This window comes from Podarcis pityusensis, assembly GCF_964106645.2.
Source record: "Podarcis pityusensis genome assembly, chromosome: 5".
NCBI lineage: Eukaryota > Metazoa > Chordata > Lepidosauria > Squamata > Lacertidae > Podarcis > Podarcis pityusensis.
Genome location: NC_138032.1, coordinates 52173384 through 52199352, shown reverse-complemented (window position 1 = coordinate 52199352; position 25969 = coordinate 52173384).

The window sequence follows — 25969 nt, the reverse complement described above, 5'->3', positions numbered from 1 at the left end:
GAAAGTCAAAGAACTCCTTAAGCCATTCAAGGGAGTGGGGAGGAAATCAGCTTCCCTAACTAATCTATCATAAAAAGATATCTATTATTTTTGAATGATGCAGCTGGAGAAACTTTCCATTGACCTCTAAAGCAGAGAGGCTGCAATGGAGCTCTTATCTCGTTTAACTTTAGTGACACTCTGCTGAAATCAGAGTAGGCTAGTGAATGCAGAGAGATTAAGTGCAGAATGGCCTGCAAGGTGAATGGAATCGGGATCTAAGGAGTGCTGTTTAAGGAGCATTACAGAAAGTAGGGAGAGAAACTTCAAAATGCCTCCGTCTTAAGTTGCCATGTTTTATTTTGTCTTTCTCATCCAGGCATCATTAATCTCCAAAGGACAACACCATTATTTTTGACCTTTTACTGTTGAGGCCATAAGGTTAGGAGGCTTGCTCTAGTAATTACCAATCAGTCTGACAAAGTAACCTTAATTAGTGCAACTTTTTTCATATCACATGTAGGAAAGGGGAATAAGCGAGAACACATGTTATTATGATTTAACACCTTGCTCACATCTCATGTATATTCTTTGTCTTCTGCTGTCACCAATGTAATTAGGGAGCAGAGATGCAATGAATCCTGATTTTGTCAATATCTGCCTGGTTCTCTCTGTTTCTGTGTAGCAGCAAAGGAAGCTAGTATTGAAAGGCTCCCTACTACTTTCTACTTCATAGCAAATATCCATGAAATGACTTTTTAAAAATGTGTATATCCTCTAAAAGTTAATGTATGGAAAGAGTAAATGAATTAAGATGTCAATGTAATTAAAACCAGACAGCTTTTTCTAAAAGGCACAATAAAAAAATAAATCAGGTTGGCAACGAGCAGGATTAATATACAGTAAAAGCTGGGCAGAAAAAGAATGCCTTAACCTAAGAGACATCAGAGATGGAGCCAATTAGAGTTATTTGTGACCATCAACAAACATATAGATAGGAGTGATCCAGCAGTAAGATTGCCATATTTCAAAAAGTAAAATTCCTGACACCCGCAAAACACCAAAATTGTTGACCTTTTTAGAAACCCACCAAAATTGTTCAACTTTTGGGGGGAAACCTCACCCAAAAATTGTGATTTTAAGCTTTTTGAGCTGTTTCTGCTGCTTTTTCCATCGTGTTGCCATACATCCAGGTTTTCCCTGACATTTTGCCGATTCGGCAAAATTCCCCCCAATGCCATTTTTACACAGAAAAACCAAGACAAGTCAGGAATTTTCCTGATGTATGGCAAGCCTATCCAGCAGACATCGTGTACTTGAACTTACAAAAAGCTTTGGGCAAAGTACCTCACCAAAGATTCCTGGGTAATCTTTGCAATTATGGAATAAGGAGAGAGGCCCTCTTGTGGATCAGAAATTGGTTAAACAGCAGTAAACAAGAAATAGGAAAAAAATGGAAAACTCTCTGAATGGAGGGATGCAGAAAGTAGAACCCACAGGGAACAGTATTGGGATCTGTACTTTTTAAGTTACTCATAAATGATCTAGAGTTAGGAGTGAGCAGGTGAGGTGGCCAAGTTTGATGATACCGCGGTAAATTCCTCAGGGTCGATAAACAAAGAGAAATTGTGAAGAGCTCCAAAAGAACCTCTCCTAACTCAGTGAACAGACTTTAAAATGACAATTTCAATTCAATGTAAAAAAGAGTAAAGTGAAAAAGAGTAAAGAGGGCAAAAAGACCAAAACAAAAACCAGTTTCACATATATGCTCATGGGGTCTGAGCTGATGGTTAGTGACCAGGAATGAGACCTTGGGGTCGTAATAGACAGCTCAATGAAAATATGTCAACGCCTTGTGTGGAAGCCAGGAGAAAGGCAAATTCCATGCTAAGGATCATTAGGAAAGGAACTGAAAATAAAACTACAGCTATCATAATGTCGTGATACAAATCTATGGAATATGGTGTACAGTTCTGGTCACTCCAAAAAAGATATAGTAGAGCTAGAAAGGTTCAGAAAATGGTAACCAAAATGGCCAAGGGGGTGAAGTAGCTCTCCTATGAGAGACTTTTGTTTGGATAAAAGGTGAGGTGACATGATAAAAGTCTATAAAATTATGCCTAATATGGCAAAAGTGGATAGAGAATAGTTTTTATTCATCTCTCCGAACACTAAAACTCCGGGATATCCCATGAAGCTGGATCTTGACAGGTTCAGGACAGATAAAAGAAAGCATTTCTTCATTCAGCACATACCGTGCTTTTCCGTGTATAAGACTAGGGTTTTTTTATTTAAAAAATATGTTCAAAATTGAGGGTCATTTTATACACGGATACAATCTCTCTCCCCCCCCCCCTTTTCTCAATTCCCACATGACGTATCTTGCAACATGTGCCTGTAATTTGTAATACCTTTAATTGGTTGGTCATAATTTCTGAAGAACTTCTTCTGCCACCTGCTTTTTCTAGTGTGAGGCTTCCATATCTCTTGGGAGGGGAAAACCTCTGTGGAGCCATTTTAGAATATAGTTCATTAATGCTGTGTACATGATGAAGAACCACTTGGGAACAATGCAATGTTGCCATTGCAGCCATTTTAGGAAATAAAAAGGGCAAAATCGAAGATGTGAGGACCATTCTGTGGGATTTACATGTCAGGTGCGATTTCAGCTGGTGTTTACTCACAACAGAGCACAAATTTTTCCTTTTATACATATATTATGATCACCTCTGTATCCATTTGGATCTACTATATGGATTGACTATTTGTTCTCTGTCTCCAGACGTGGCAATGGCTACCACTTTAGATGGCTTTAAAATGAGGCTAGGCAAATTTATCAATGAAAATTTGAGATTAGACAAATTCATGGATAATAAGACTATCAGTGGTTATTTCTAAATGTTACCTTGAGTATGAAATATCTCTTCTTAATACCAGTTGCTGAGGAGCACAAGCACAAGGATGTTTTGCTGAGGTTCTGAATGTGGGCTTCCCACTGGCATCTAGCTGGTCCCCATTGGAAACATGCAACATTAAATGGACTTTTGCTCCAAACCAGAAGGCTCTTCATATTTTTTTTAGTGTACCCCCCATGTATACACACACTCACATACAAGAGCACACTGGGATATAGCAGCCACTTACTCAAGGCATAGTGCCTTCAGCATTGCAAAGATGCCAATGAGGATTGATGGGTTTATTTCCAGTTATTTGCTACATTGCCAAATGCTGCCTGGATCCAACAAATCAATGCATGGACTCTAATGTACACTGTTCTGAGAAAGATTCTTGACTGGGATACCACTTTTGTTAATAGTTATGTTATTCTTCAAATTTTAGTCCTGTTGTATTCAAGTTGAGGTAGGAGAGGACCCATAAAATCATGAGCAAATATGAGTACATCAGTATGATTTCAAATAGGCTTTTTCATGACATGCAGTCCAAGCTAGGTAAATTCAGGGTATCAGCCACACACAAGTACAGATTTTGTGCTCTGAGCTGAATGAAGCAATCTGAAAGCCACAATCTGTTTGTGTATTTAAGAAAGTCTCCGGTCCAAATGGGTCTGGGTAAAACTTCAGAAGCAAAAAATGACAGGAGCTCAAATCCCTGTTTTACAAGTAGCAAGAGCCTCATTTGCATATTTTTGTTTATTTGCATAATTTATTCAGATGGGGGGGGGAAGCTTTTGGCTTTTATTGGCATGGAATTAAGGTGGGTCCAACCTGCTTATGCCACAAGCTACAGTAATAGAGTTGTAAATGAGAAATGGTGTAATTCTGCCTGATTAGTTATGGAATAGATTGCATCTATACAGATTAGAGATTGCTAATCCTGAAATACAGTTAGAGAGCAAGCTGTCACTTCGAAGGGAGTGACATCTTTAGCATATAATTTAGGGGTTAATGTGGTGTAAGTGTCTGCTTTGCACATTGTCGTCTAATGAAGACGGGGCGGGAATCTCTTCTCATTAGGTTAATGTGTCAACTCTGCCAGGTTACATCACCAGCCTATTTTTAAACAGATATAATTAATGTAAGCATGTAGCAATTTGTGATAATTATTGCCATTAATTCATTGGGATGTTTTCCCTGTTTCTAATCATTGTTCTGAGGCTGCCACCAAAGACTATGAAATAAGTGATGGATTTTCATAAAATACTATTTGAGTACAGAACTCAAAAGATCTGGTTTCACTCAACCATTGCGGATGGATGAAGACTGCCAGATCAACATGTATTTAAAGAGGGGAGGAAAATGAATACTTTGGTGCTGTGATGTCTGCAATGAAGGCATCCGTAATGTTCTGTGGCTCTGTAGTTCTATGGAATAAGTATCATCCATTGGCCACAATCCAATGGCAAATTAAGCATGTTGAGCTCACTTAACTCTATGCTGGATTATGATCAGCACATGATATGATAGCATCAAAGAGAATTGAGGCAGCTCACAACTTCTCCTAACTACTGTAAGGTAAAGGGTAAAGGGATCCCTGACCATTAGGTCCAGTCGTGACCGACTCTGGGGTTGCGGCGCTCATCTCACTTTATTGGCCGAGGGAGCCAGCATACAGCTTCCAGGTCATGTGGCCAGCATGACTAAGCCGCTTCTGGCAAACCAGAGCAGCGCATGGAAACGCCATTTACCTTCCCATCAGAGTGGTACCTATTTATCTACTTGCACTTTGACATGCTTTCAAACTGCTAGGTTGGCAGAAGCAGGGACTGAGCAACAGGAGCTCACCCCGTCGCGAGGATTCGAACCGCTGACCTTCTGATCAGCAAGTCAGCTCACCCCGTCGCGGGTATTCGAACTGCCGACCTTCTGATTGGCAAGTCCTAGGCTCTGTGGTTTAACCCACAGCGCCACCCGTGTCCCTCCCTAACTACTGTAGAACCCACCAAATATTTAATTGGGCTAAAGGGCTCCTCTGTGTAGCATGAACAGTTAAAATGGCGGTTTCAGTCTGCCCAGCGTTTATACTGAACTACCAGAAAAGCAGCAGTCAAGGTTCTTAGGATCTGACAGCTTCCCAAGATTGTTAGGTACTCCTGACAATGTCGCTGGAATCTAGCATAACTCAGTAAAAGCTTTTTGGAGGATGTAGGAATAATTTGCATTGAAAAGCAAGTTCTGTAGATTTCAGCCGCATGACTCTTTTTCAGCATAGTTCTAACTTAGACTGTGTACACATCCTGCATTTAAAGAATCTGTAGTTTGTTAAGGGTGCTGGGAATCATAGCTCTGTGAGGAATAAACTACTATCCCCTGGATTCTTTGGGGGCTTTAAATGTATGTTCACAGCCTTGCTTTTCAGACTCCAACACAATTACCCAAATGAAGCTTTATGGACCAGACCATTAAAATAATGGACACCTTAGTTTCTGCTAAGAACAGGAATCTTCCAATCATGCTTCTCATTCATCACAGAACCTTCATCACTATCTTGGGGTATTATGAATGCACTGAATGAAGCCCTTACCTGTTGGATGGAAAAGTAGGACGTCTTGCACGATTAGCCATTTGTTGATGCTACTGTGATGTTTCTTTGTCTTCATTTCCCAGAGTTGGATGACCTGAGCTCTACTACCAGAAATAACCCATTTTGAATGGGCACAACAAGGAAGTTTTATTCTCAAAAAGGATATGGAGCCCGCCAGGATGAGCAGAACTACAAGCCGTAAGCAAAACGGTCACCTGTTGAGAGGTGCAATCAGGGATCCAGCAAGAGAGAAAGTTTGCCCAAGATGTGTGTCAGCCTGCTGGGCAGAAAAGGAATCAACCCAAACTCCCTGGTGAGAGTCTGATAGTACAAACTCAAGAGCACCTAAAATGTATTAGTTGCCACTTAACACCATTTTCACCTTCCTGTCATGGTCACACACAATCACGACACCATGTAAGGAGCTGCTAAATCAGATCAACAATCCCTCTAACTCAGGACTGTCAAGCATAATCAAGCAGCTGCTCTCCAAAGCTTGTATGCTTCCCCAGAGCCTTTCACCAGAGATGTTAGGAACTTAACCTGGGACCTCATCAACTTAAAATACAAGCTCATCTACTGAGCTGCAGCCTCCTGCCAATGCTCATCTTTGAAGGGTTAGTGATTTGCTTGTTCTGCTGCTGGCATCAAGTGTGCATGTTCTGCTGGTTTCAGATGAATGGATCTCTGCTATTGTCTTGCACCAGTACTGCATGCTGTGGCAACCACGCATGAGGCGACTTGAAGCCATTTGCCTCAGGTAGCAGATCTGCCCCCCCCCCCAATCCAGCTAGGGCTTCCTGCACCACCCAGCACCATTGTCCTTGTGACTGCTGCACCCTTGAGGCTGTTGTGATGTCATGGGGGCAGCCACAGGTGAGGCTACAGTTGCAGTGATGGGGCCGGTGACAGCATTGGCATGATGGTGAGGACAGGGTGAGGACCTGGATCTGCAGGGGCCCTTCAGGGCTCACTGACCACCTTTTTCATGTCGTGTTAAATGCATACACACACACACACACATCCAGCTGAAGAAAATGGTAGGAGAGAGGCTGTAGAAGTAGCTTTTACATGTTCTGAAGAATTACCCTGTGGGGTAGCTACCTGAATGCATGCACACACACACACACACACACACACAGCTGTTTTCCCTCCTCAAATAATGGCAGGCAGTAATTCAACTGATGGATCTAAGAAACCAAGCTGCTTCAGCCACCCCATCACAAACCATGAAGCTGTCCCACAGGGATTTTGCTAAATTTAAGATGAGTAGACTCCATAGGTGGTGTGGCAAGGTTCACACATGTGATACAACAGCCAAAGGACGATTCCCAGGGCAGCAAGACAAGAAAATGTGCACACATGGAGCACCATCGGCATACATGTTCCCACATGGATGTACCTGGAGAAAAATATTTAATTGGCAAAAAGAACCAGGATAACATTCAAATTGGAGACAAGTATGCCCCATCCTAGTTTTGGTATTTTTAATTTGATGCCCTATTTTCAGAAAGAATGGTGCTAGCACATAGCAACACGAGTATAGGCAGAGATGCATTCTGTGCCTTCCAAATCAGAGCAGCTGTAGAACAAAAGCAGGATAGTTTCATTGGTAAAAACTACAACTATAAATGCCTGGTATGCCCTCATCCTAATTATGATCCACTTTCTCCAGTTCTCTCCGGGGATGGGAGACTTGTTTGTTGCAGGAGACATATCTGTTATTAATCTTAAAGTAGCTAGTGGGATCATTTGCAATGTTCATTAACCAGTATCACCTTATGGATTACTAAACAGCATCTATGCTTTTGCTAATGAGCCCCAGTAGTGAAATATTTTACATATATTATAGCGAGACAATTAGGGAATGTCTTGCTTTTAAAGTAGATCTTAAAATAAATTGTTTCGGACATTAAGCAGATACAGAGACAGATAGCTAATATGTAAGTGGCTAACCCTCTAATGAGACATAGAATAAAGCACGTAAAAAATATGTCATTTCCTATTTTTCTTTCTAAATTCCTGTAAGCTACTATAATGGGAAACAGGGACCAGCCTGATGCTCTAAGGACACAGCTATCTTCCTGATGTATTACTCAATCACTTGGCTAGGCCTGCTGTAATATACTATGACATCATCCACTCACACTTGCTAGTTCCCAATTGGTAAATATGATCAGAGGCCTGCAGCTGATTGGTTGCAACATCGCCCACTCACTGTCTCACTCTCTATCTGTCTTCCTCTCTGGCCCCAGCATTAAATCATCACCTGGTCCTTTAATTCTTTCATGTTTCTTCAGTTTTGCTGTTAAGTCTGTGGACTGAGTGCAAGAGTCAGAATATGGACTGACTCATGATGTTTATTCCGAAGATGGTAAAGTCTCTGCACTACACAGTGATTTTACCACCTCATGTTTAGGTGAGCAGGTGTTTGTGTCAAACCAGAGATTTTCACATGAGAGCGATTTCTCGGAAACACCTCCCCCGTGTAAATAAAATAAAATAAAATGAGGCAATAAGATCACAGTTGTGCAATCTTTGCCACCTCAAAGTATAATAAGGCCTGAGATAAGATTGCCAAGGATAAACACAGCAAACTGCAAGAGCTCCATTTTTATTGCTCTGAGGGCACACGAACAAGAAGCAGAACTGTTTGTCCAAGAGAGAAACACGCACAGAGAGAGAACATTTAAACATATAACATCATACTGTCAAACATATGCAGCAAAAAGTTCCATTTGCAAAATAAAGGATGTCCACATTTTACCAATTTTTGGATACTTAAATAAACAGCCATAAATATTATCATATCAAGGACTGGTTATATTAAGATTTAAGATGTGGTCCTAAGGTAGGGAGGGGTGGGAAACCAAAGGCACTTTATAACAGCAGGTAGGGAGAATCTAACATCAGTTAACCCTCACAGAGGGCAGATCTTTCTTTCTTTCTTTCTTTCTTTCTTCTCTCTCTCTCTCTCTCTCTCTCTCTCTCTCTCTCTCTCTCTCGCTCTCTTTGCCCTTGGAGAAGGAGATCCCCTGTTTCTCTGGCTTCCCAGGGACCACAGCATACCCTCCAACACATTGAAAACAAAAACTGGGATGCCATCTTCTGGGACACGATCTACCTGTTTTTTCTCACAAGAGGACAGTGGCCATTTTGGATGCTATAATCTTGCATGATTTCGCACTGCAATTTTCTCCCCCCCCCCCCCCGCCAAAAAAAAATCACTTTTTCAGGTATGGTGGCCAAAAACATACGTTTTGGGGCATCATGTGAGATTGCAGCCCCCAAAAGGCACTTTTTCAGGGGGGAATCACAGTGTAAAATCGTGTGAAATCAAGATGCCCAAAATGGCTGCCATCTTCTCACGAGAAAAAGCAGGATGTCCTCGTTTATCTGGGACACTTGTGGGGTATGCCACAGGATATGCAGGTTGGATGAATTCTGTGGAAGAAGTTAGATAGGCCAACCCTTTACTAAGCTTGAAACCACCTGGCTTTCTAGAAAGTAAATCTGTGAATGGCTTTCTAGAGTTTATTTCCCCTGACAGCAGTTCAAATGTCATTCAGCCTATTATGAATGGCCATAAGAACATTGATGCTTCTTCATAATTGAAGACAATAGCCTCTGCAGCAGCCAGATCATGTTGAGCACTGAGAGCTCCATAAAGCTGTGCTGAAAGAGCCACTTTGCAGGTTTGCATGTCCCACGTGCATATTAATTCATCATATTATCCCTTAAAATATGTTTTCAATGTTTGCTATAAATACAAAGTGTACTTGAGATTCACTTGACTGGCAGGCAGACAGAGAGGAGTAAGATTACCCTCTGAAGAACAATCTGCTTGATTCTTAACAGGATGCTTGAGCCGTTTCCAGTTTGGAATCCAAGCCTATTTTTGTTCGCCTTGCCATGTGGCAAGATGCCAAATGACCACAAACTGCTGAATCAGTATCAAGCTCGTAATTTCGGGTACAAAATTAACATTGATTTAGTTAATGGGAAGCAGTTTTGTAAAATGATGGCAAGGCTTTTCCAAAACCAGCAGTGTGGTTTTGAATTAAGAAATCGCTCTTCGCATCAAACATTATTTACCCAAATACTGGATGTTTTTCAGGGTTGAGATGTTTTGAGTGCCTGAAGTCAAGGACTCCAGCTTCATTTGCTGCTTGAAGTGCCTCCCCCATGGCTGCTCATTGTGTCTCTTTTATTATTGTTGTGTGGCGTTTCATGTTTTGGACTCAGTGCTTTGCTGAACAACCGCAATGCCAGATCAAGCGCCTTACCTTTCCTCCTCAGTACTCCACCCCATGATGTTGCAAAGCAGCTCCAGAGAGATTACTTCAAGCCAGGAGGGAATCATTCATTCTCAATTCCCATTAAAATCCTCTTTCTCCCTAGCTAACAGGAGCTGCCAACAGGGGTACCAATTAATATTATCTCTAGTGATAACTGGGGTGGTAGGGAGGCTCCATCTCTCTTTTTTCCCCAAGAAAAAAATATTATTTTGTAAACTCTTCAACAGGAACAAAAGACAAAAATCATGGACAATTTTGATACAATGGAATACATCAGAATTATTTAAGATATTACATCTGCTATACATCTAAAAGCCCAAACTATATTGCTGTATGTTGATATAACCCTGCCATGAAGATGACTGAATCGCTGGAGGACATCTAAACCTGCCCTCATCATTAATAAACATAAAAAGGAGTACTCTTTTTTAATCAAACTAATTGAGTTGAGAGTCCCCTTGAATAACTTCATGGTGGTTAAGTTAGATCAGGGGTAGGCAACCTAAGACCCATGGGCTGGATGCGGCCCAATCGCTTTCTCAATCCGGCCCGCAGATGGTCCAGGAATCAGCGTGATTTTACATGAATAGAATGTGTCCTATTTAAAATGCATCTCTGGGTTATTTGTGGGGCATAAGAATTCATTCACTTTCCCCCAAAAATATAGTCCGGCCCACCACATGGTCTGAGGGACGGTGGACCAGCCCACGGCTGAAAAAGGTGGCTGACCCCTGAGTTAGATGTTCTAAAAGAGCTATATCCCATATACTGCTATACTACAACTCCCTCTCTGTAATGCAGGTTTCAGCATATAAAGTGATAGCATTGCGTGTTGTTGTTGTTTAGTCGTTTAGTCATGTCCGACTCTTCGTGACCCCATGGACCAGAGCACGCCAGGCACTTCTGTCTTCCACTGCCTCATGCAGTTTGGTCAGACTCATGTTTGTAGCTTCGAAGACACTATCCAACCATCTCGTCCTCTGCCGTCCCCTTCTCCTTGTGCCCTCCATCTTTCCCAACATCAGGATCTGTTCCAGGGAGTCTTCTCTTCTCATGAGGTGGCCAAAGTATTGGAGCCTCAGCTTCACGATCTGTCCTTCCAGTGAGCACTCAGGGCTGATTTCCTTAAGAATGGATAGGTTTGATCTTCTTGCAGTCCATGGGACTCTCAAGAGTCTCCTCCAGCACCATAATTCAAAAGCATCAATTCTTCGGCGATCAGCCTTCTTTATGGTCCAGCTCTCACTTCCATACATCACTACTGGGAAAACCATAGCTTTTACTATACGGACCTTTGTTGGCAAGGTGATGTCTCTACTTTTTAAGATGCTGTCTAGGTTTGTCATTGCTTTCCTCCCAAGAAGCAGGCGTCTCTTAATTTTGTGGCTGCTGTCACCATCTGCAGTGATCATGGAGCCCAAGAAAGTAAAATCTCTCACTGCCTCCATTTCTTCCCCTTCTATTTGCCAGGAGGTGATGGGACCAGTGGCCATGATCTTCGTTTTTTTGATGTTGAGCTTCAGACCATATTTTGCGCTCTCCTCTTTCACCCTCAATAAAAGGTTCTTTAATTCCTCCTCACTTTCTGCCATCAAGGTTGTGTCATCTGCATATATGAGGTTGTTGATATTTCTTCCAGCAATCTTAATTCCGGCTAGGGATTCATCCAGCCCAGCCTTTCACATGATGAATTCTGCATATAAGTTAAATAAACAGGGAGGCAAAATACAGCCTTGTCGTACTCCTTTCCCAATTTTGAACCAATCAGTTGTTCCATATCCAGTTCTAACTGTAGCTTCTTGTCCCACATAGAGATTTCTCAGGAGACAGATGAGGTGATCAGGCACTCCCATTTCTTTAAGAACTTGCCATAGTTTGCTGTGGTCGACACAGTCAAAGGCCTAGTCAATGAAGCAGAAGTAGATGTCTTTCTGGAACTCTCTAGCTTTCTCCATAATCCAGCGCATGTTTGCAATTTGGTCTCTGGTTCCTCTGCCTCTTCTAAATCCAGCTTGCACTTCTGGGAGTTCTCGGTCCACATACTGCTTGAGCCTTCCTTGTAGAATTTTAAGCATAACCTTGCTAGCATGTGAAATGAGTGCAATTGCGCGGTAATTGGAGCATTCTTTAGCACTGCCCTTCTTTGGGATTGGGATGTAGACTGATCTTCTCCAGTCCTCTGGCCACTGCTGAGTTTTCCAAACTTGCTGGCATATTGAGTGTAGCACCTTAACAGCATCATCTTTTAAAATTTTAAATAGTTCAGCTGGAATACCATCACTTCCACTGGCCTTGTTATTTGCAGTGCTTTCTAAGGCCCATTTGACTTCACTCTCCAGGATGTCTGGCTCAAGGTCAGCAACCACACTACCTGGGGTGTACGAGACATCCATATCTTTCTGGTATAATTCCTCTGTGTATTCTTGCCACCTCTTCTTGATGTCTTCTGCTTCTGTTAGGTCCTTACCCCTTTTGTCCTTTATTATGGTAATCTTTGAATGAAATGTTCCTTTCATATCTCCAATTTTCTTGAACAGATCTCTGGTTCTTCCCATTCTGTTGTTTTCCTCTATTTCTTTGCATTGCTCGTTTAAGAAGGCCTTCTTGTCTCTCCTTGCTATTTTTTGGAAATCTGCATTCAATTTCCTGTATCTTTCTCTATCTCCCTCGCATTTTGCTTGCCTTCTTTCCCCCGCTATTTGTAAGGCCTCACTGGACAGCCACTTTGCTTTCTTGCATTTCCTTTTCACTGGGATGGTTTTCGTTGCTGCCTCCTGTATAATGTTGCGAGCCTCCATCCATAGTTCTTCAGGCACTCTGTCCAGTAAATCTAAATCCTTAAACCTGTTCCTCACTTCCACTGTGTATTCATAAGGGATTTGATTTAGATTGTATCTTACCGGCCCAGTGGTTTTTCCTACTTTCTTCAGTTTAAGCTTGAATTTTGCTATAAGAAGCTGATGATCTGAGCCACAGTCAGCTCCAGGTCTTGTTTTTGCTGACTGTATAGAGCTTCTCCATCTTTGGCTGCAGAGAATATAATCAATCTGATTTTGATGCTGCCCATCTGGTGATGTCCATGTGTAGAGTCGTCTCTTGTGTTGTTGGGAAAGCGTGTTTGTGATGACCAGCTTGTTCTCTTGACAGAACTCTATTAGCCTTTGCCCTGCTTCGTTTTGCTCTCCAAGGCCAAACTTGCCAGTTGTTCCTTTTATCTCTTGATTCCCTACTTTAGCATTCCAATCCCCTATAATGAGAAGAACATCCTTCTTTGGTGTCACTTCAATAAGGTGTTGTAAGTCTTCATAGAATTGGTCAATTTCAGTTTCTTCAGCACCAGTAGTTGGTGCATAAACTTGGATTACTGTTATGTTAAAAGGTCTGCCTTGGATTCATATCGAGATCATTCTATCATTTTTGAGATTGCATCCCAGTACAGCTTTTGCCACTCTTTTGATGACTATGAGGGCCACTCCATTTCTTTTACGGGATTCTTGCCCACAGTAGTAGATATGATGGTCATCCGAACTGAATTCGCCCATTCCCGTCCATTTTAGTTCACTGATGCCCAGGATGTCAATATTTATTCTTGCCATCTCATTTTTGACCACATCCAACTTACCCAGGTTCATGGTTCTTACATTCCAGGTTCCTATGCAATATTTTTCTTTACAGCATTGGACTTTCCTTTCGCTTCCAGGCATATCCGCAACTGAGCGTCCTTTTGGCTTTAGCCCAGCCGCTTCATCAGCTCTGGATCTACTTGTACTTGTCCTCCACTCTTCCCCAGTAGCATGTTGGACGCCTTCCGACCTGAGGGGCTCATCTTCCAGCGTCATAACTTTTATATGCCTGTTGTCTTTGTCCATGGACTTTTATTGGCAGGGATACTGGAGTGGCTTGCCAGTTCCTCCTCCAGGTGGATCACGTTTGGTCAAAACTCTCCACTATGACCTCTTCATCTTGGGTGCCCTGCTCGGCATAATTCATAGCTTCTCTGAGTTTTTCAAGCCCCTTCGCCACGGCAAGGCAGTGATCCATGAAGGGGATTGCATGTTAAGATCACCAAAACTGCCTAGAAATAAATTCACACATGACTCAAATTTTAGTTTGAGGTTTGGCATAATTTTGGCCTCAACTTTATTGATTACAGGCTATGATTGGTTTGCTTAGGCATTGGTTCAGACTATCTGAACCTGTCCCAGACTATCCAGGACAGGAACAGAACTGACAACTGCCAGTTGCAGAGGTCAGTCAAGGTAAGCACCCTGGGAGATCAATTGGGATGGGTACAGATCCCTAAGATCACACCCAGAATGCTCCCAGGGGCTCTTGCATGGCCCTATCCCCCTTTCAGGGGTCGGACAAATGCATGGCGAGCCCCTGGATTCCTTTAAGAGAATACCTACGCAGCAACCATTGGAGGGACAGGTCACAGCCATGCCTTGTCCCCTCCAAACACATTAACCAATGCCTGACCGAAACCTTACAAAGTTGTGACGATTTGCTGCACGGTAGCCAAAACCCAAAAGGCACCAGCCAATCAGCCAAGTGGGAAAAATTCCTACCAGGCCCCTGCCCCAAAAGCAGACGACCCACGATGGTATAGCAAGGTCAACACAGACCCTAAATATAGGGAGGGTGGGCAGGTGATCCGGTGGACGAAGCGAAACAGAAGAATCTCAACGCAACGTGCAGCGGTATATATCTATCCCTCAGAAGCAATTTCTGCAGCCCCATTGGCCGGAACAGGTCCCATGCTTCCGAGGGACCAATCGGGTAGCTGTGGCAATCCAAACTTACCCACCCCAGCAACAGAGAGTCAGTTGTGGTGACCTCACTGCAACACGTGCTCTCTGGGAGGAGAACCCGACTTCCAGGAACTCTTCTGCTGCTGCAGTATTAGGTGCAGCTGCTACACCAAAACCCTAATCCAGTGGTGATATAATTGTATTTCTCTCTTTTTTTATATAAATGCTGGAACCCTAGAGGGCACATGGAGCATTACCCTTCTCCAAAAGTTTATTATTATTGAATCAGATAAGCCCTAGAGATGCAAAGAGATAGAGGCAACGTTCTTTCATATGTGTTGGACTTGCAAAAGGGTTAAAAGAGTATTGGGAAATGATCCATAGTGAATTGGAAAATGTTTAAAAGTAATTTCCCCCCCAAAAAACAGAGTCCTTTCTGTTGGGGATAACTTAGACTGAAATTCCCAGGTGTCACAAAAGGTTATTTATGTATGCTACTACTGCGGCCCGTGTTTGTTAGCCCAAAAATGGAAAACAAGGGAGGTCCCAACTAAAGAAGAATGGCAACTTAAGTTGACAGAATATGCACAACTCGCAGACTTAACATATAGAATAAGAGAACGAGAAGAACATACGTTTAAAGAAGATTGGAAAATGTTTATTGAATATATGGGAAATAATTGTGTACAGCTGAAAATGCTGGCAGCATTAAGATACATTCAACAGTGTAAATACATTTTGAGGGATGCAATAACTATACAGAATAGTATAGTTTTTGTAAAATATGCAGGGATTTATATGTAAAATGAACCATGGAAAGAGAAGAAGAGGAGTCATTGACATCTTAAGGATATAAAATGAGTATCTTAGACTGTAAAACAGAAAACATAATAAAATTATATACGAAAGTTTATTATTTATTTATTTATTTATTTATTTATTTATTTATTTATTTGGAGAGAGTAGCTCTCGCCCATGAATCAGCATTTACAATTACATTGATTTGAATGTATACTCTGTATTGACTTTCTTTTTAAATAAAAATTATTGATATAAACACATACATGACTTTCTTCAGTCATGTTTTACTCTGGATTGTTTTATTTGATGTTTGAATTTGTTGTAAACTGCTTTGAGATTTTTTTTAAATGAAATTAATAATAATAATAATAATAACTGATCTCTTCCCTTTGTTGAAATGAATAGGGCAGCTGGCATGTGCAAGAGCATCATGTGCATATAAGATTCCACAAAGGGCTCTGAAATGGGGTAAATATGCCCACTATTTGGTAGCCAGCCGATTCCATGATATTAGATTATAAAACTAGCCATGGTGGCTATATGAAACCTCTAGGTTCAGAGATACAAGTTGCTGGAGAACAACAGTGGACTATTGCCTTGATATCCCCCTTGTGGGCTTCTCAGAGGCATCTGGTTAGCTCTTGTGGGAAACGAGATGTTGGACTAGGTGGGCTGTTGGTGCAAACCAGCTGTTCTCTTCTTAAGTTCATTGGTTTCAAAGGAGACTTCCTTTTCATGCAATTATCCAGGTTCTGTGACCTTTCTCTTTCAGCACAGCTAACTGTAGATATTTTTACTCTTAGCAAGCTTGCAGGAATCGCTGCCACATCTGTAGCTGTTCCATATGCAACTTTGTGGGTCAGTAGGCACAAGCTACAGTCTGTGTGACTACCAAAGAAAGAATCCAATTTCTTGTTCAGCTTGCCAAAATAAAAGGAGAGAGAGAGGGGGAGGGAGTAAAAATCTGGCTATTTGCCTTGAATATGTCAGTATTCTAGTGTATCAGAGGGCAGTTTGTTCAGGTGGAAATTCCTCTGAATACGGCCAAATGCCAAACTTCTGTCTCATTATTATTATTATTTTATAATAAAAAAAACCCTCACACAAAATGACCAGTTCCCTTCCCTGGACTCTGCAGAAAACAGTTCTGAGCCAAGATCTACAAATGGGCAAGGAGATGAGAGAAATAAGCTCCTAGCAGGTATGCTAATGGCACTGGTGAACTGTAATCTATACATGAAACCTCCAAGAAATCAAAATCTCAGAATAAAGGATTTGATAAGAACAACAGAAAATAATAGTATTTTCTTGGGTGCTCTTGATGCTATGATGCCACAGAGCAATTGAACCATCTGTAGATCGTTATCACCATTTCGGTTCTCATTGGGATATTCCCAACCAGCACTGCTACAAATCCTTGCACCAAATGCTTCTCCTTCGTAGTACTTGCCAGGAGAATGCTATAAGTTCGTGGTATTCACAGTCTAGTCCTCCAAGCATGGGGGCAGGGCAAAGTGTTTAGCTACCTGCCATTCTTTGGTGATCCCAGTGGGATGAAAGGTGCATTGTGGGACATAATCAGGAAATGTACATGGTGACTGAAATATCTATGGGAAGCTTTGGGAAGACACCACGAGAGCCAGGGGGCGCCAAATTTTGGCCTCACACAAGGCGCCATATTACCAGGGTCTGCCCCTGTTTATATGCACATTTTACCCTAATACGTGCATTTCGGTACACATTACTTGGTTGGAGAACTGCATTGCAAAATTCAGAAAAGTGTGAGTTTTGAAGGCTGGCTGTTTTTTGGTTTGTGTATTGTTTCTGATAGATGGTTGCCAACAATAGCAAAAAAAAATTCAGAATGTGCAAATTAAGTAGGTTCACCTCTAAATGAGAACTGAATCAGATTTCTCCCCCCACTCTGAGTGCTCACTGATGGTTCTGGGCTGCAATCCTAACCTCAGTTACCTGAGAGTAAGCCCTGTTGAATTAAATGTGATTTTTGAGTAGACCTGGGGTTGCAGCCTTAGGCAAAATTCATATGTGTGTGCATGCAACCCAGAGCCGTCAGCTTGTTTTTAATGCAGACAGTCATGCTAATAGATGGCTCCTGATCTTCTGCTTTGCATCCATCTGTTTATTTGCCTGCCATCTAAAGATATTATTGAATGGTAGCGCACAAATATGTCACTGAGTGTGTGGTGTAATTATTGCATTTTTCTCTGTTCTGAGTAATGACTTTCTGCCATTCTCCTGAGATAATTATAAAGGTGCTGATGAGTTAGGCATCTGTGGGAATGAGATTGTGTTCGGCAAGGAGATTCTTTGAAACATCAAAGACTCCCAAGGTTGAAATACAGGAGAAGAAAGGACCCTCCTTTGAAATTAATGTTAGTTACTTCACATATTGAAATGCATGCACACATTCACAGAAGGGAGGCGGGAGACAAGAAAGGTCTGCATAATTCATTTCAACTGTAAGCACCTCAGGGCTGCGACCTATGTTGCTGTACTCCCATCTTGAACCATATCAGTGAATAAATAGCAATACTGAAACTGGTTTAATGGTTTAATGTATCTTTTGTATCATCACTCACAATCATAAAGCAGTCGCTTCTTGGCTTCGTAGACAAACTCCTAAGCAGTAAAGACAATATTTCTGTGTGAGTGTCTAGGTTCTCTTCCTCGTCCCCAAATAATCACAAGCGTTCCCCAGTGTTTCAAAAGCAAACCTACCAGGAGCACAATATGGTGTAGGTTGTCTGTTGCCATTGTTTTAGAAGGTTGGCACAGTACTGCACAGTTACTGGCACATATACACAGCCTCCCCTCTCTACCTTGTTTAGCAATTTCCCTGCACTCTTGTGGCAGTTGCTTCATTTCCATAAGCACTTTGAAGTGGTTTTTTTTAATGTGTGTGTGTGTGTTTAATGACTGCACGATACAAGAACATCCCTTTAGTCTGGCAATCAACCATTATTTAACCAATCAGAGTCAAAGGATATGAATAATGACCGTGGTTATTTCTCAATAGCTATTGCTATGAATGGGCAAATCCTCATATTCTAATTGGTCGCCATAATCCCTTTGCTCGCATTAGTTCTTGTGCTTTTATTTTCCTAGCCTTTGCCTGAGAGGAGACTCTTTTGACTACAGCTTATTGAAGATCAACCTGAAAATGAGGTGGTAAAATAGAGATACTGGAAAAAAAGAAAATCATGATTACCTTTTAAAAACTACCTCTATTTTCAAAACTGCTCTGCTTCTAATGGCCTTTTAGCTTAAGATGAATGCTGCAGTCTTCTGAAAAAATACAGAACTTCAACCCCTGTATGTCTACATAAGCTACCTTGTCTGAAAATATTTTCCTGTTTCGGAAAGGTTATGCCAGGGGGTTTCAGACAACTAGTGCTGCAGACAGTGACCTCCAAGGGTGTTTGTCTATCATGAATTAGTAGAATGGCAAACGGCAGAGCAAGGTGTGTGATGCTCCACTTAGATAACTTTTTATAACAATGGAAGAAAGGCTTGCACCACCATAGTCAGCTGTTGTGTGATAGATCAGCCAAGTCAGACTTGGTGGCTGTTTTGTAACTGACGGGGATATTGCTGCAGGCTCTTCTGTGATCATATTATGATTATGATTATTATTCATTGTATTTCTTAATCACTTTTCTCACAAAGGTAACTCAAAGTGGTTAAAAACAATAAAAACCTAAAAACACAGTTCAGATAAAGGCTAAAAGAGGCCACAAAATCCTTCAAATAAAAGGCCAAAAGGTCTGTGGGAAAGGAAAAGTATTTGCCTGGTGCCTAAAACTAGGGCATGCCACAAGCAGGGAGTCACCACTGAAAAGGCCCGTTCTCATGTTGCCACCCTCTGAACCTCCCTGGGAGGGGGCACACAAAGAAGCTTCTCAGGTGATGACTGCAGAGTCTAGGTTGGTTCATATAACCTGACTGAACACCAGGGGAAATGACCTAACTAACAGTCATACCTGTATATTATGCAAGATGTCGTGACGCACAGAGCTGAAAGGAGTACTGCATTACACATGTCACTTTCCCAACATTCAAAGAGACTTCAAAATCTTATAGTGACAGAGACTTTTTCTCCAAGTTGAGACAGCTGGATTCCTAACTCAGTGGGCAAATTCCAAACTATGATGAAGTCAGTTTTCCCATCGCTGCTTGGAACTTCCTGCGTGCAGAGAATGTGCAGTTGACAGTTCCAAAAATGCATTGTTTTTATTATTCTGAATGATGACTGTAAGAAATGTGAAATGAGGATTCCAGTGATCTCCAAAACACAGATCTCTGTACAGGTAAAGGTTTCGGATTTTCTTCAAGGAGAAAATATTCTCTACAGATTCCTGTGCCATCCTCATTATATACCCAAAGAATGGGATATATACATAAAAGTAGGTGTATAAGTTCACTCTGCTTGAGTCAAAACAAAGAAACCTAAATTTATGTTATACAAGGCCTTGTTGCAAAAAAAAAAAAAGCCAAAGGGAAATAAATCACATAAGATGTGTCACAGAATTATTTTCCCATTGGCACAGAAGTCCATTAATGACCTAGGAGCCATATTTTTATATTGTATATCCTGAACTATCGTCTATAAATCTCTTGTCCAAATCTGCTTAACTATATGTTATTGTCAGCATCACTGCTATTGTGGAAAACTCTTGCCATTCAGCAGGTATTTTAATGTTTCTGTTCTTTAGACATTTGCAGATCAGCCCTAGGAAGAATTACGCTGAAGGCAAAAAGTTGACTTTATTGCTGTCTGTAATAGGCAGATATTTCTTGCAAGGGATTTCCTGCAATAAATACCTGTGTCATTCCAACTAGGGAAAGTTGTTGCCCTGAAACACCTTGTGGTTGAAATATGGCCTTTGTTAAACTAATGATTACGTAAGTACTACAGGTCTTGTACTAGCATTGCAAAGGGGGAAAACCCGGGGCTTTGCTGTTTTACATCAAGTGGTTCTGGTAAAAGGAAAACATGTCTTTGTCAGAACATGGCTGATTGGATACAACTGCTGGGCACATGCCAGAAGCGAAAGAAAGCATCAAACTAGCTCACTTCAAAAGCCACAGGCTGATTTTTTAGCAGGGATGCCATTAAGGATGGCAGGATCGGTCCATTTTGATCCATTCACATTTTTCCAAACATTCTCCAAATTTCTGTGCTATTTGCAATTTCTTTTTAAAAATATCTTCATGAAAATTCTCCACCATATTAGTGTGAATTTCTCCTAACAGGCACATTTTAATACTTTTTCTTTTACTCATGTCCACACTTTTGCAAGCAATTTCCCCTAGTGCGTTGTTGTAAAACATTGATTCGTATGAGAACTGCATCATGAAATTCTGATAAACGTCAATTTCAAAAGACAGCTGTGTTTCAATTCGCAATTTGAAAGGGCAGATTTGACAGATACAAACTGAATGAGATTTCTTCCCTTTCCAGTTGCTAGTAGCCGAAGTGTTCATAAAACGAAAACAGTGTGGAAAAATATCAAATATAAGGTGTAATATGGGGGGCCAGTTCTGCACCTGTGTCTTTTAAGTCAAGGATGGTATTCTAGGGTCTTCCATGCACAGCAAGGACCCTCCAGGCATGGATGCAAGTGCACAACTCTTTATGGGAGTCAAGTAAGAGCAAAAGTCATGCTACCCGCCAGTGAGAGCCTCACACTGATGGAGTCCATTTGCTCTCTCAGTACAAAGTCAATGGTACTTAAGAATGAAATGAGTTTCTCCAAATATCCCTTTAAGAAGCAGATTTGAAATTATCCTGGGTCTTTCCAGAGGACACAGAACAGTAAAAGAAATGTGTAAGAAACATACCCGATGTTTCACAGCTACATGTAAATCCCTAAGAGAGATTAATGTGTGTGTGGCATCTCTCTTCCCTCTCATAACTTTTGAAAGCAGTTTTCCTCTTATAAAAAAGCAGAGGAACAGGATTTTCTAACACACTTTGATTGAAATTTGGTAGAGGAGAGATGGAATTGGCACAGATATCCATAGCTTGGGTTTGTTGCTTCCAAGTTCTTGTTCAGGTTCCAGGAGGATACTTGCTCACATTCAAAAGCAGGGCTGAGGAACCTTAAATGTGAGGGCCAAAAGTGGCCCTGATACCTCTCTATCTAGCCTTCAAGGCCCCCCCAGGCCACACCTCCTCTCCCTGGCCACACGCCCCACAGGCCCAGCTCCATGCCTTCCTTGAGAGCCCTTTCCTGTCTAGAATGTGTCTGTGGCGATACTTCCATGCCCTCCAACATTTCTCTGGTGAAAATAGGGACGTCCCCAGGGCTGGATTTAGGTTTGATGAGGCCCTAAGCTACTGAAGGGAATGGGGCCCTTGATATGGCCAGCTGTCCTTTGTCAACAACAAATTGCCACTGTTTTTTGTGTTGGATATATGCTATATGATAATTTATGGACCTAATAGGTATCTAAAGCCATTTACACATAACAATATATGTATTTTATCAAAGCAATTTTATTTTGTTTTTTATCTTATATTTTGGAAATATACATCCAGTGGGTTTTTTTCCTTTAAATTTTTTGGGGACCCCCAAGAGAGTGGGGTCCTAAGCTATAGCTTGATTAGCTTATATGTAAATCTGGCACTGGACGTCCCATTCCATGATGATAATTTCACTTTTTATACCCCACACATCTTATTGGGTTGCCCCAGCCACTCTGGGTAGCTTCCAACATACCGTATATAAAAACATAATAGAGCATTAAACATTAAAAAAAATAACTTCCCTTTACAGGATTGCCTTCAGATGGCTCGGGGGTCAGATAGCTCCATACCCTTCAACATATGTCCAATAAAAATAGGGACATCCTAAGGAAAAGAGGGACATTCCGGGATCAAATCAGAAACTGGGATGGCTTCTCTAAATCAAGGATGTCCCTGGAAAATAGGGACACTTGGAGGGTCCGTGCTTCTTACTTATCTGGATGGAGAAGGGGGGAGTGTGTGTGTATGTGTTTAGAAGCCTGTGGCTTTTGTGTGGCTGGAATATACCGTGCTGTTCAAAGGTAAAAGTCATATCCATTCTTCTGCTCACCTTTGCCTCTAACCAGTGCTTTTTTCTGGGGGGACGCAGAGGTACACATACCCCTAAACATTTTGTGAATCTAAGTCTGGCTTCATGAGGGGCAGTATTTCAATATGAGTTTGACCACACTGCGGGAGGCAGTGGAAGACAGAAGTGCCTGGCGTGCTCTGGTCCATGGGGTCACGAAGAGTCAGACACGACTAAACGACTAAACAACAACAAGGAAAATGAGAGTACCTCTAAACATTTTTTTAGAAAAAAGCCCGCTGATCTTAGGGTGAAGGGTGGGGCTATGAACCCTGTTGTTGTTGTTGTTAAGCTATAGCCAACCTTTTCCCCCAATGGGACTCAAGGCAGCTTACAGATAAAAAGAAGAATCACTGAAAACATACGGCGAAAACTATCATTAAAAACAAATAAACATTTATAGAGTTAAAACTATATAAAATCTGTTTAAAACACAGAAGTAATTACAATAAAAACAGCACAGCACCAGCCCTTTCACTAAAAGCAGCCAATTCCCAAAAGCAAGAAGGTATTCACCTGCTGGCAGAAGGACAACAAGGAGGGAGCCAGTCTGGCTCATCGAGGGAGAGAATTCCAAAGTCTGGGAGCAGCCACCAAGAAGGCCCTTTCCTGTGTCCACCCTAAGCGTGCCTGTAAGAGTGGCAAGACCAAAAGAAAAGCCTGGTCTGAAGATCTCAAAACCCAAACGGGCTCATATGAGGGAATATGTTATTTCATGTAGCTTGGATCAAATAAATAAATAAATAAGCCTGGGCTCTGCTTTGGAAAATGAACTTATATTGCTTCTCATTGGGGAGTTGGCTCTGCACAGACAAACGTCAAGTTCTGCTTCAGATTGAAGGTAGAGGAAAAGCATGACAGAAAATGTCCCTACAAAAAAAAAGGTAGCGGGGGGGCGGTTCAACTTAGTGCCACTTCTCTGCACCATCCAGTTTTCTATGCTAGGAGGTTTTGTGTGTTTATCTTAATAGGAGGGAATATTCCGTTATATGACACCCCCCTCTCTGCAGTCTGAAATGGTACAAGTTCATGAGCAGCCCAGTCCAGCATCAAGCATAGCCAGACTGTATTTAGTCAGACCTGAAGCCCCTCAAATGATTTTTCAAAACTTAGTGATTATGCTAATTACATAAATCAGAATTTGCTTTTCTTATTTTCTCTTCAGACCAAAACCTTGAACAACACATGCATTCATGCACCGTAGTTGCTGCTGTTCCAGTTGTTATTAATATTACTATCCACCTGCTATGGATACAATCCTGTGCATATCTACTCAGAAGGAAGCCCTGCAAAATTCAGTGTGGCTAACTTCCTAGGCAAATGTTTGTAAGATTGCTGCCTTAGGTTTTAAAGTCAGGGATCACCTGGAAATTTACAGGTTTATATACTTTGGTGCAGCCTTACGACAGCCCTTTATTCATGTATATTTATTTATTTATAACAAATAAAATGTATGTTCTTTTTCATATAAGTGGTCTGCCTCATTTGCTGCCCTAGATGGAGTCACGACGAGTCAGAATTAGAGCTCCCCAAGAGCCATAAATTAAACCATAAATTAACTTTTGAGAAACAACCTTTAATAATGTTCTTTTCACATAGTTTTCCTGCATGTAATATATATTTCACACTAGTACCGTTCCTGTGATTTATAAGTCTAAATCCACGTGCAAAGCTTTTGTTTGGATTTGACTTGAAAACTGTGTAAAGTAACACTTTGACTAAGATTGGAAAGTTAGGTTAAATCAGGTTCACGTTTCTGAGGGCTCGTTTACACACAGCCGTAGTGTGTATATGGAAACAGAGCATGGGAGCAAGCATTAAGCTCTCGGATCCCAACTGCATGTTACATTGTTCCATAGTGAATCTTTTGTCTCTCTGTGTGTTTTAATGCAAATAAGTTTCAGGTGGCTTTTGGCTGAGTGAAGGCACCAAGGGCAGAAAGGGGCTGCTTAACTCTCTCCTCACTGACCAGTCACCCACTGAATATTTCCCCGTTATAATTGCTTTTGTCTGCAGAGAAAAAAATACTGAAGGACCTGCATCCTATTCCCTCTGGATAGGAAAGCCAAGACGCTGGGGTGCAGTTTTGAGCAAACAGTTTTGAGCACAGCCCCTTCCCATGCCCATCCATCCTCATCCAAGTCCTTTGCTCATGGATCCCTGACATTTTAAATGTTTAGAAATACAGTGGTACCTCTGGTTAAGAACTTAATTCATCCTGGAGGTCTGTTCTTAACCTGAAACTGTTCTTAACCTGAAGCACCACTTTAGCTAATGGGGCCTCCCGCTGCCGCCACTGCGCGATTTCTGTTCTCATCCTGAAGCAAAGTTCTTAACCCAAGGTACTATTTCTGGGTTAGTGGAGTCTGTAACCTGAAGCATCTGTAACCTGAGGTACCACTGTCATCATTACAGAACTAGACCTGACTGAGCCGGCCCAGTCATTAGGCAGGGTGATGCCACTGCTTCAGGCAGCAGAAACCCCACAGGAAGCATACCCATGGGTGCTCCGCCTGCCCCACTGCCTCTGCACTGATTTTTAGCAAGGTTGTGTCCTTTTGGAGCAAGATCTCACCCCAATTCAGCACGAACTTACCCCAAATTGGTGCTGATGACGGTGCTGCTTTTCCACAGGCAGCTGATGCAGCAGGGGCAGCAGGGGCAGGGAGGTGGTGGTGGGAGTGCTGGCTGCAGCAGGGCAAAACAGCACTTTCCATCTTGCTTCCAGCAGCGAAATGGGATACACACACCCCTGGCAAGACATGATATGCAGTTTGTTCCACACACTCCACAAGCACAGAATGGAAGATAGGATTGCTGCAGCGGAGAAACAGCCTGCACATCACTAAGAACACAGGTTTATACAAAACACGGAACTATTAAACTGAACAAATTAAAATAAAATGCCTCTTAGGGGCATATGATGTAGGCAAACCCGGTGTTGTTTTCTTTTTGGTCAGAAATCATTGCTTATATCAACATGGTCTTGGAGAAATCAATGATATTTGCAGATGTTCACACGCTCTTAAATTATATTCTGTGCTCCTGGGACTAACACATGGACAACAAACCCAGATTCTGAATCCTTGTGGTGTGTAAGAAGTTTATACTGCAACACTAGAAAGACATCAATCCACCATCTATCATCCACAGGTAATGAGTGTGAACATATGGCTTATAATCGTCCATTTCATTTAGACACCTGTTTGGACACTTGGACTTCCTACTGAATTTTACTATTGTCAATGTCAGCTGGCAATGGATTTGCTCATTACTACTATTGTTCATTTTTGTTTCTCTTCCTTTTTCTGTTACAGTTGTAAATAAATTTTGGGGGCAGAGATACATGTTAAAATAGGAAGACAGATTAGCTAAATCAAGAGGGGGGCACTCTCCCACATGGGTCAACTTTGACATGTAAGTAGGACTGCCCACCTGTCAAACAGCTGGCATCATAATGGTATCAGGTGATTGACATCTGTCAGTGTCCAAATGAGGTTTCTGTAACTCCTAGCCAGCAGATCAATGGTTAAAACAACCT